Raw genomic sequence first — 13,300 nt, 5'->3', positions numbered from 1 at the left:
ATGACTTGATCATTTCTGACACAGACCCTCTCTTCCTTCTGTCCTGTACGCTACACATATTAACAGGACATTAAACTGCTGAGCACACCTACAGTAGCAGTAACTCTCCTTCAGATACCTGCAGTGTACCCTATGAGGCCCATTTATCAAGCTCCGGATGGAGCTTGAAGGCCCGTGTTTCTGGCGAGTCTTCAGACTCGCCAGAAACACCAGTTATGAAGCAGCGGTCTAAAGACTGATGAGGCGGACAGGAATCACCACAATTCAACCGGATCGAATACGATCGGGTTGATCGACACCTCCCTGCTCGGCCGCAAGTCAGCAGGGGGCGGCGTTGCACCAGCAGCTCTTGGGAGCTGCTGGTGCAATGCTGAATATGGAGAGCGTATTGTTCTCCGCATTCAGCGAGGTCTTGCTGACCTGATCCACACTGTTGGATCAGGTCTGCGAGAACTTTCATAATTTGGCCTCAATGTGTATTTAGGGACAGATTACCAGTGGCACAGTATTTTTTTTGCGTAAGTGAAAACTCCGCTAGGATTGTTATTTTTGAGTTTGCCGGGTTGCATTCATATTACACATTCCAAATTTTTTTTATTTTGCACTAGCGTTAACCCAAATAGCGAGAAAAACCTAACAGGTTTTCACGCATGTATTCACCCATAGAGATCAATGGAGAAAAAGAAGTATAGAAATCTATAACAGACTTATGTGTCACTTTTTTGGGCAATATTTGAATAATATTTTATGTTTTACTCACACAAAATGAAGATCTAATTGATAAATTAAAGGGGCATATAATTCTACTTTCAATCTCACTGTAAAATGGCTAATTAAAGAGAATAAAACATTATATATACAATATACTGCTTTTGCTGTAAAATACCTCTGGACATTGTTTTCTATGCCCTTCAGAGAAATCGAAGTGACTCTCTCATAAATATAGAGAAATTTACCTGAGTTTCTAACATTCTACAGAAAACCAAAAATGTGATAATTATGTCACCATATAACAGAACTGGGGAACTACACAATATTCTGGTGCCACCTAATTTACTATAACAATTCGTAAAAAAACAAACAAAGGAAAACTGTGATATTTGTTGCACATACTATAGTTAAAAAGGTAATGAAATGAAGCTTGAACGCATTTTTGGCCAATAAACAGGCCTGTCAATACAAATATAAAAACAAATCCACTAACATTCTATTCAGTGATTAGCTAGCTCATAGCAGAAGCTTAAAGGGACATAAAACAGTATGAATTAACATAAGTTTCTAAATATATAATGTAGTCAAGACTTACTTGCATAAGGGTTTCTGTTTTAACCCTCATTAACCCCTTTAATTTAGGCATAGTTTTGTTTTCTGCAAGCTCCGCCCTGAGCATTTCCCTCTATGGAAGGTGCTATCTAGGCTATAGCTTCTGCAAAATGCACTTGTGCGCGTGCACTGTAGGGGGCAGAGTCAAATGACACATGACTAAAGCAATGCTCAGAATAATGCTGAAGCTTTCACAAAGCATGTGACATTAAAACATGGAAACAGTAATTGGGATTCCACCTGGCTTTTCATGAAATGTTACCCTGAATCACTCTTAATATTACCATATTCATGTAGATAATGTTAACAAACATATTTTGCAATGCAGTGCTTGATATCAGATATGAGCTATGAGATTACTGTTCCTTTCACCCAGGTCTATTTTGTCTAGGACAACCAGGTGTCCCCAATTTTCATTGAAAGTCATTTTAGTGACTGTTAGGTTCCCAGGGACAATATGAAGCATTACTAAGTGACGTTGTTGCATTAGTGAGAGGTTCAGGGTAGGAGGTTGCTATACATTTAGTTTCTCTAAGACAGAAAACATATGCTGTCCATCAAGTAGGTTTTATGATGTGCACAATATATTTTAGACGCAGTGGAAGACGTCTGATGTGATTCTTATTATCATTTATTTATGAAGCTTCACAATAATCGCCAGATTTGAATACTTTTTAATTGAAGTGTAATTAGACCTGACAATGGAACTTATACAGGAGGAGGACTATCCTACTGTAAATAGTCTACAATTGATGGGTTAAGTGTGAGTGAGAAAAAAGGTGTAGTAGATGCTTGACTAAGCGTGTAGATAATGATGATGAACAAATAGGAGAAAAGGCAATAGGTATCTCTGTATACTATTGGGCAGGTTGATGTGATGCAGTGGGAAAGGTTTGATGTGATACAGTAGGACAGGTTGATGTGATACAGTAGGACAGGTTGATGTGATACAGTAGGACAGGTTGATGTGAAACAGTGGGACAGGTTGATGTGATACAGTAGGACAGGTTGATGTGATACAGTGGGACAGGTTGATGTGATACAGTGGGACAGGTTGATGTGATACAGAGGGACAGGTTGATGTGATACAGCGGGACAGGTTGATGTGGTACAGAGGGACAGGTTGATGTGATACAGTGGGACAGGTTGATGTGATACAGTGGGACAGGTTGATGTGATACAGTGATACAGGTTGATGTGATACAGTGATACAGGTTGATGTGATACAGTGGGACAGGTTGATGTGATACAGTGATACAGGTTGATGTGATACAGTGGGACAGGTTGATGTGATACAGTGATACAGGTTGATGTGATACAGTGGGACAGGTTGATGTGATACAGTGGGACAGGTTGATGTGATACAGTAGGACAGGTTGATGTGATACAGAGGGACAGGTTGATGTGATACAGAGGGACAGGTTGATGTGATACAGTAGGACAGGTTGATGTGATACAGAGGGACAGTTTGATGTGATACAGTGGGACAGGTTGATGTGATACAGTGGGGCAGGTTGATGTGATACAGTAGGACAGGTTGATGTGATACAGAGGGACAGGTTGATGTGGTACAGAGGGACAGGTTGATGTGATACAGTGGGACAGGTTGATGTGATACAGTAGGACAGGTTGATGTGGTACAGTAGGACAGGTTGATGTGATACAGTAGGACAGGTTGATGTGATACAGTAGGACAGGTTGATGTGGTACAGTGGGACAGGTTGATGTGGTACAAAGGGACAAGTTGATGTGATACAGTGGGACAGGTTGATGTGATACAGAGGGACAGGTTGATGTGATACAGTGGGACAGGTTGATGTGATACAGTGGGACAGGTTGATGTGATACAGTGATACAGGTTGATGTGATACAGTGGGACAGGTTGATGTGATACAGTGGGACAGGTTGATGTGATACAGTGATACAGGTTGATGTGATACAGTGGGACAGGTTGATGTGATACAGTGATACAGGTTGATGTGGTACAGTAGGACAGGTTGATGTGATACAGTGATACAGGTTGATGTGATACAGTGATACAGGTTGATGTGGTACAGTAGGACAGGTTGATGTGATACAGTAGGACAGGTTGATCTGATGCAGTGGGACAGGTTGATGTGATACAGTGGGACAGGTTGATGTGGTACAGTGGGACAGGTTGATGTGATACAGTGGGACAGGTTGATGTGATACAGTGGGACAGGTTGATGTGATACAGAGGGACAGGTTGATGTGATACAGTGGGACAGGTTGATGTGATACAGAGGGACAGGTTGATGTGATACAGTAGGACAGGTTGATGTGATACAGTGGGACAGGTTGATGTGATACAGTGGGGCAGGTTGATGTGAGACAGTAGGACAGGTTGATGAGATACAGAGGGACAGGTTGATGTGATACAGTGGGACAGGTTGATGTGATACAGAGGGACAGGTTGATGTGATACAGTGGGACAGGTTGATGTGATACAGTGGGACAGGTTGATGTGATACAGTGATACAGGTTGATGTGATACAGTGGGACAGGTTGATGTGATACAGTGATACAGGTTGATGTGATACAGTGGGACAGGTTGATGTGATACAGTGGGACAGGTTGATGTGATACAGTGGGACAGGTTGATGTGATACAGTGGGACAGGTTGATGTGATACAGTGATACAGGTTGATGTGATACAGTGGGACAGGTTGATGCGATACAGTGGGACAGGTTGATGTGATACAGAGGGACAGGTTGATGTGATACAGTGGGACAGGTTGATGTGATACAGTGGGACAGGTTGATGTGATGCAGTAGGACAGGTTGATGTGATGCAGTGGGACATGTTGATGTGATACAGTGGGACAGGTTGATGTGATACAGTGGGACAGGTTGATGTGATACAGTGGGACAGGTTGATGTGATACAGTGGGACAGGTTGATGTGATACAGTGGGACAGGTTGATGTGATACAGTGATACAGGTTGATGTGATACAGTGGGACAGGTTGATGTGATACAGTGATACAGGTTGATGTGATACAGTGGGACAGGTTGATGTGATACAGTGATACAGGTTGATGTGATGCAGTGGGACAGGTTGATGTGACACAGTGGGACAGGTTGATGTGATACAGTGATACAGGTTGATGTGATGCAGTGGGACAGGTTGATGTGGTACAAAGGGACAAGTTGATGTGATACAGTGGGACAGGTTGATGTGATACAGTGGGACAGGTTGATGTGATACAGTGGGACAGGTTGATGTGATACAGTGGGACAGGTTGATGTGATGCAGTGGGACAGGTTGATGTGGTACAAAGGGACAAGTTGATGTGATACAGTGGGACAGGTTGATGTGATACAGTGGGACAGGTTGATGTGATACAGTGGGACAGGTTGATGTGATACAGTGGGACAGGTTGATGTGATGCAGTGGGACAGGTTGATGTGATGCAGTGGGACAGGTTGATTTGATACAGTGATACAGGTTGATGTGATATAGAGGGACAGGTTGATGTGATACAGTGGGACAGGTTGATGTGATGCAGTGGGACAGGTTGATGTGATACAGTGATACAGGTTGATGTGATGCAGTGGGACAGGTTGATGTGATACAGAGGGACAGGTTGATGTGATACAGTGGGACAGGTTGATGTGATACAGTGGGACAGGTTGATGTGATACAGTGGGACAGGTTGATGTGATACAGAGGGACAGGTTGATGTGATACAGTGGGACAGGTTGATGTGAGACAGTGGGACAGGTTGATGTGATACAGTGGGACAGGTTTGATGTGATACAGTGGGACAGGTTGATGTGCTACAGTGGGACAGGTTGATGTGATACAGTAGGACAGGTTGATGTGATACAGTAGGACAGGTTGATGTGATGCAGTGGGACATGTTGATGTGATACAGTGGGACAGGTTGATGTGATGCAGTGGGACAGGTTGATTTGATACAGTGATACAGGTTGATGTGATATAGAGGGACAGGTTGATGTGATACAGTGGGACAGGTTGATGTGATGCAGTGGGACAGGTTGATGTGATACAGTGATACAGGTTGATGTGATGCAGTGGGACAGGTTGATGTGATACAGAGGGACAGGTTGATGTGATACAGTGGGACAGGTTGATGTGATACAGTGGGACAGGTTGATGTGATACAGTGGGACAGGTTGATGTGATACAGAGGGACAGGTTGATGTGATACAGTGGGACAGGTTGATGTGATACAGTGGGACAGGTTGATGTGATACAGTGGGACAGGTTTGATGTGATACAGTGGGACAGGTTGATGTGCTACAGTGGGACAGGTTGATGTGATACAGTAGGACAGGTTGATGTGATACAGTAGGACAGGTTGATGTGATGCAGTGGGACATGTTGATGTGATACAGTGGGACAGGTTGATGTGATGCAGTGGGACAGGTTGATGTGATACAGTGGGTCAGGTTGATGTGATACAGTGGGACAGGTTGATGTGATACAGTGGGACAGGTTGATGTGATACAGTGATACAGGTTGATGTGATACAGTGGGACAGGTTGATGTGATGCAGAGGGACAGGTTGATGTGATACAGTGGGACAGGTTTGATGTGATACAGTGGGACAGGTTGATGTGATACAGTGGGACAGGTTGATGTGATACAGTGATACAGGTTGATGTGATACAGTGGGACAGGTTTGATGTGATGCAGTGGGACAGGTTGATGTGATGCAGTGGGACAGGTTGATGTGATACAGTGGGACAGGTTGATGTGATACAGTGATACAGGTTGATGTGATACAGTGGGACAGGTTGATGTGATGCAGAGGGACAGGTTGATGTGATACAGTGGGACAGGTTTGATGTGATACAGTGGGACAGGTTGATGTGATACAGTGGGACAGGTTGATGTGATACAGTGATACAGGTTGATGTGATACAGTGGGACAGGTTTGATGTGATGCAGTGGGACAGGTTGATGTGATGCAGTGGGACAGGTTGATGTGATACAGAGGGACAGGTTGATGTGATACAATGATACAGATTGATGTGATACAGTGGGACAGGTTGATGTGATACAGTGATACAGGTTGATGTGATACAGTGGGACAGGTTGATGTGATACAGGTTGATGTGATACAGTGGGACAGGTTGATGTGATACAGAGGGACAGGTTGATGTGATACAGTGATACAGATTGATGTGATACAGTGGGACAGGTTGATGCGATACAGTGATACAGATTGATGTGATACAGTGGGACAGGTTGATGTGATACAGTGGGACAGGTTGATGTGATACAGTGGGACAGGTTGATGTGATACAGAGGGACAGGTTGATGTGATACAGAGGGACAGGTTGATGTGATACAGTGGGACAGGTTAATGTGATACAGTAGGACAGGTTGATGTGATACAGTAGGACAGGTTAATGTGATACAGTGGGACAGGTTGATGTGATACAGAGGGACAGGTTGATGTGATACAGAGGGACAGGTTGATGTGATACAGAGGGACAGGTTGATGTGATACAGAGGGACAGGTTGATGTGAGACAGTGGGACAGGTTGATGTGAGACAGTGGGACAGGTTGATGTGATACAGTGGGACAGGTTGATGTGATACAGTGGGACAGGTTGATTTGATACAGAGGGACAGGTTGATGTGATACAGTGGGACAGGTTGATGTGATGCAGTAGGACAGGTTGATGTGATGCAGTGGGACATGTTGATGTGATACAGTGGGACAGGTTGATGTGATGCAGTGGGACAGGTTGATGTGATGCAGTGGGACAGGTTGATGTGATGCAGTGGGACATGTTGATGTGATACAGTGGGACAGGTTGATGTGATGCAGTGGGACAGGTTGATGTGATACAGTGGGACAGGTTGATGTGATGCAGTGGGACAGGTTGATGTGATGCAGTGGGACAGGTTGATGTGATACAGTGGGTCAGGTTGATGTGATACAGAGGGACAGGTTGATGTGATGCAGTAGGACAGGTTGATGTGATACAGTGGGACAGGTTGATGTGGTACAGTAGGACAGGTTGATGTGATACAGTAGGACAGGTTGATATGATACAGTAGGACAGGTTGATGTGATACAGAGGGACAGGTTGATGTGGTACAGTAGGACAGGTTGATGTGATACAGTAGGACAGGTTGATGTGATACAGTAGGACAGGTTGATGTGGTACAGTGGGACAGGTTGATGTGGTACAAAGGGACAAGTTGATGTGATACAGTGGGACAGGTTGATATGATACAGTAGGACAGGTTGATGTGATACAGAGGGACAGGTTGATGTGGTACAGTAGGACAGGTTGATGTGATACAGTAGGACAGGTTGATGTGATACAGTAGGACAGGTTGATGTGGTACAGTGGGACAGGTTGATGTGGTACAAAGGGACAGGTTGATGTGGTACAAAGGGACAAGTTGATGTGATACAGTGGGACAGGTTGATGTGATGCAGAGGGACAGGTTTGATGTGATACAGTGGGACAGGTTGATGTGATACAGTGGGACAGGTTTGATGTGATACAGTGGGACAGGTTGATGTGATACAGTGGGACAGGTTGATGTGATACAGTGATACAGGTTGATGTGATACAGTGGGACAGGTTGATGCGATACAGTGGGACAGGTTGATGTGATACAGTGGGACAGGTTGATGTGATACAGTGGGACAGGTTTGATGTGATGCAGTGGGACAGGTTGATGTGATACAGTGGGACAGGTTTGATGTGATGCAGTGGGACAGGTTGATGTGATACAGTGGGACAGGTTGATGTGGTACAGTGGGACAGGTTGATGTGGTACAAAGGGACAAGTTGATGTGATACAGAGGGACAGGTTGATGTGGTACAGTAGGACAGGTTGATGTGATACAGAGGGACAGGTTGATGTGGTACAGTAGGACAGGTTGATGTGATACAGTAGGACAGGTTGATATGATACAGTAGGACAGGTTGATGTGATACAGAGGGACAGGTTGATGTGGTACAGTAGGACAGGTTGATGTGATACAGTAGGACAGGTTGATGTGATACAGTAGGACAGGTTGATGTGGTACAGTGGGACAGGTTGATGTGGTACAAAGGGACAAGTTGATGTGATACAGTGGGACAGGTTGATGTGATGCAGAGGGACAGGTTTGATGTGATACAGTGGGACAGGTTGATGTGATACAGTGGGACAGGTTTGATGTGATACAGTGGGACAGGTTGATGTGATACAGTGGGACAGGTTGATGTGATACAGTGATACAGGTTGATGTGATACAGTGGGACAGGTTGATGCGATACAGTGGGACAGGTTGATGTGATACAGTGGGACAGGTTGATGTGATACAGTGGGACAGGTTTGATGTGATGCAGTGGGACAGGTTGATGTGATACAGTGGGACAGGTTTGATGTGATGCAGTGGGACAGGTTGATGTGATACAGTGGGACAGGTTGATGTGATACAGTGGGACAGGTTGATGTGATACAGTGGGACAGGTTGATGTGATGCAGTGGGACAGGTTGATGTGATGCAGTGGGACAGGTTGATGTGATACAGTGGGACAGGTTGATGTGATGCAGTGGGACAGGTTGATGTGATACAGTGGGACAGGTTGATGTTATACAGTGGGACAGGTTGATGTAATGCAGTGGGACAGGTTGATGTGATACAGTGGGACAGGTTTGATGTGATGCAGTGGGACAGGTTGATGTGATACAGTGGGACAGGTTGATGTGATACAGTGGGACAGGTTGATGTGATACAGTGGGACAGGTTGATGTGATGCAGTGGGACAGGTTGATGTGATACAGTGGGACAGGTTGATGTGATGCAGTGGGACAGGTTGATGTGATACAGTGGGACAGGTTGATGTGATACAGTGATACAGGTTGATGTGATACAGTGGGACAGGTTGATGTGATGCAGAGGGACAGGCTGATGTGATACAGTGGGACAGGTTTGATGTGATACAGTGATACAGGTTGATGTGATACAGTGATACAGGTTGATGTGATACAGTGGGACAGGTTGATGTGATACAATGATACAGATTGATGTGATACAGTGGGACAGGTTGATGTGATACAGTGATACAGGTTGATGTGATACAGTGGGACAGGTTGATGTGATACAGAGGGACAGGTTGATGTGATACAGTGATACAGATTGATGTGATACAGTGGGACAGGTTGATGCGATACAGTGATACAGATTGATGTGATACAGTGGGACAGGTTGATGTGATACAGGTTGATGTGATACAGTGGGACAGGTTGATGTGATACAGAGGGACAGGTTGATGTGATACAGAGGGACAGGTTGATGTGATACAGTGGGACAGGTTGATGTGATACAGAGGGACAGGTTGATGTGATACAGAGGACAGGTTGATGTGATACAGAGGGACAGGTTGATGTGATACAGAGGGACAGGTTGAAGTGATACAGAGGGACAGGTTGATGTGATATAGAGGGACAGGTTGATGTGATACAGTGGGACAGGTTGATGTGATACAGAGGGACAGGTTGATGTGATACAGTAGGACAGGTTGATGTGATACAGTGGGTCAGGTTGATGTGATACAGAGGGACAGGTTGATGTGATACAGAGGGACAGGTTGATGTGATACAGTGGGACCGGTTGATGTGATACAGTGATACAGGTTGATGTGATACAGTGGGACAGGTTGATGTGATACAGTGGGACAGGTTTGATGTGATACAGTGGGACAGGTTTGATGTGATACAGTGGGACAGGTTTGATGTGATACAGAGGGACAGGCTGATGTGATACAGTGGGACAGGTTGATGTGATACAGAGGGACAGGTTGATGTGATATAGAGGGACAGGTTGATGTGATACAGTGGAACAGGTTGATGTGATACAGAGGGACAGGTTGATGTGATACAGTAGGACAGGTTGATGTGATACAGTGGGACAGGTTTTATGTGATACAGTGGGACAGGTTGATGTGATACAGAGGGACAGGTTGATGTGATACAGTGGGTCAGGTTGATGTGATACAGAGGGATAGGTTGATGTGATGCAGTGGGACAGGTTGATGTGATACAGAGGGATAGGTTGATGTGATGCAGTGGGACAGGTTGATGTGATACAGAGGGACAGGTTGATGTGATACAGAGGGACAGGTTGATGTGATACAGTGGGACAGGTTGATGTGATACAGTAGGACAGGTTTGATGTGATACAGAGGGACAGGTTGATGTGATACAGTGGGACAGGTTGATGTGATACAGTGGGACAGGTTTATGTGGTACAGTAGGACAGGTTTGATGTGATACAGAGGGACAGGTTGATGTGATACAGTGGGACAGGTTTGATGTGATACAGTAGGACAGGTTGATGTGATACAGTGGGACAGGCTGATGTGATACAGTGGGACAGGTTGATGTGATACAGTGGGACAGGTTAATGTGATACAGTGGGACAGGTTGATGTGATACAGTGGGACAGGTTTGATGTGATACAGTAGGACAGGTTGATGTGATACAGAGGGACAGGTTGATGTGATACAGAGGGACAGGTTGATGTGATACAGTGGGACAGGTTGATGTGATACAGTGGGACAGGTTGATGTGATACAGAGGGACAGGTTGATGTGATGCAGTGGGACAGGTTGATGTGATACAGAGGGACAGGTTGATGTGATGCAGTGGGACATTATGGGACAGAGATGACTCTAACGTGAGCAAGGCTCTGTGCAAGTCACACGAGTCTCTAGATATGCATCTGCATACCTGGTATAAAATAGCCTGGGATTAAGGGATGTACATGTCTAACTAATGCTCATTTTACTTAATGGGCAACATTTGGTTGATAAGTTGGACCAGGTTTGTTGTATTATATATGGCTGTATTCATTCTGTTGCATTAGGACAGGTTTGGTGGGACTCACTGTGGGGTAGGCTTGGTGGGTTGTACATGAAGAGGTTTGGTATGGTCCAGCTCTTCAAGCTTGGTGGGTTGCAAATGAGGATGTTTAGTATGAACCAGGTGGGCAGGATTGATGTGGTGCACTTTGGCAGATTTGGTTTGACCCAGGTGAGAAGCCTTGGTGGAGTACTCATGGGGAGGTATGTTATTATACAGGTGGTGGGCAGGCTTGGCACATAGGCAGGTTGGATATCACCACACCTGTCCCACTGCATTACATCAACAGGTACAGCTGGGCAAATCTGGTTCATACAATAGGGCATATGTGGCATCTATATCTGAGCAAGTTTTATTAATATATTGGGGCTGATTTGGTGTAGTGCAGCTGGACAAGTTTAATTGCAGGACTAGGGCAACTTTGTTTGATGAAGTGTGGCATGCTTGATTGATCCAGTGGAGCAGACTTGGGACAGGTTTCATTGATGCAGTTGGGAAGATTTTGGTGCTATTCAGAGGGGCAGGTTTTGCATGGTGTAAATAAGCAGGTTTGGTTGATAAAGTTCGGCAGATTATGAGGATATAATGGGGCAGATTTTGTGTGGTACAATTTAGCACATTTCTTGACAAAATTGGGCATGTTTGGTTGATAGCACTGGGGGAATTGATGTGATGAAGTGGGACAGGTTTGGTTGGTACAGTGTTGCAGAGTTAGTGTGATGGGGGTTCATACTTGGGGCATGTCTGGCTGATACAGTGGGGAACATTAACACCACCATGTTTGTTTGATACAGCGAACAATGGTTTACAATCTGTGGGGCAGGTATGGTGTGGTAAGGAAGGGGCAGAAGTATAGATAGTAACTGTCACATACTTTACAGATTCTACAACACAAGACGCAACTGGGGAAAAAATCTGCCTAACAAGAGCTTCTTTTGTGCTCATGGAGTCTCAGATTTCAAATGAGAAAGTAATGATTTAAATGCCATACCTGGCTGCAGATGTGGAAGAATCCAGCAGTGAAACAGAAGTTTCACAATATAATGAGATATTGTTATTGTAGTGTAGGATCATTGGTAATATCTGTTTTCCCCTATTGGGTATAGGTTGTAAATCTTTGTGGTTTGAGGCTATAAGTGACTTTTTAACCTCCTGTTTGATTGGGCAGGAGGTTAAAAAGTCTTTGTTGTTTTAAGCCAGGTGTAATATTTAATTCTCAGCTACCTTTAGGTGCCACTTTATTATGCTGGACAGTAGGTGACAGCTTACACTTTTGTAGTATTGAGCTAAAGGGAACCAGTTTATGATTTCTAGTGGTTGGACTTTAAATATCTATTTTGATTTTTTTAACCCTTTGTAGTGAGGCTATAACTTGTTACAGATATTTTTTTTGTAGATTGACAAAGAGAAAACAATTCTATACCATATATTATATACAGCAGCATGCTAGCCCAGCGAAAGTGTATCATTGTACAGAGCAGAAATTGTTCACTGCAAAATAAGGGATAGAAGTGTGTCCCACCACCCAGCAGATGTGGTAAGCTGAATGTAATCGTACAGCAGATACCCTGACTAAGGCTAATAACTGGGTGCAGTCTAAACATTTACCTAAAAATAGAGTGGCGCAAGGGGAGGTGCTTACTTCTCAAGTTTAACATTGCTATGTAGACAGTCTTTTGCAGTTAGAGGTCACCAACACCATATAAATTGAAATGGAAAGTGAATGTTACCTGGATATGTAAAACAGCAGACAGCTCTCCTCTGAAGAACTGGGGTGAATACGGCCGACACTCTCTGTTGTCCAAACACATTTACTGCCAGAAGAGTCTTAACCAAACACAGGAACAAATGAAGAATTCAGTATTTTCTCAATAGTTGTATCCAGACCCAAACGCTTCCAGCCGGGTGATTTTGTGCTTGATAATTGCCAGGGCCCCAGAAAGGGATACACTGTGATACGTTATCAGGATACAATTATAGAAATTAATCTGGGACAAGCAACACTAATTATTAGATAAATTCCTGTAAAAGAAAGATAAGCAATACCAAGCTGATATTAATTGCTGCAGCAATGTACGGTCACCAAACCACTGGAGTGCCAGTCTTG

The 13,300-nt window shown here is 44.4% G+C and overlaps 1 protein-coding gene across 1 annotated transcript in view; it reads right to left on the bottom strand.

Moving 5' to 3' along the window:
- The window catches only part of PHC2 (polyhomeotic homolog 2), a 218,668-nt gene that overhangs the window by 205,157 nt on the left and 211 nt on the right, over window positions 1-13,300 (bottom strand). The window contains exon 1 of the mRNA XM_053690193.1: window positions 12,924-13,300. This exon is cut by the window's right edge and continues 211 nt beyond it. The gene's annotated coding sequence lies outside the window, so the exon portion shown is untranslated. The remainder of the gene's footprint in view (window positions 1-12,923) is intronic.

Source organism: Bombina bombina, chromosome 8 (genome assembly GCF_027579735.1).
Source record: "Bombina bombina isolate aBomBom1 chromosome 8, aBomBom1.pri, whole genome shotgun sequence".
Classification (NCBI taxonomy): Eukaryota; Metazoa; Chordata; class Amphibia; order Anura; family Bombinatoridae; genus Bombina; species Bombina bombina.
This window is presented reverse-complemented; position numbering and strand designations above follow the sequence as displayed.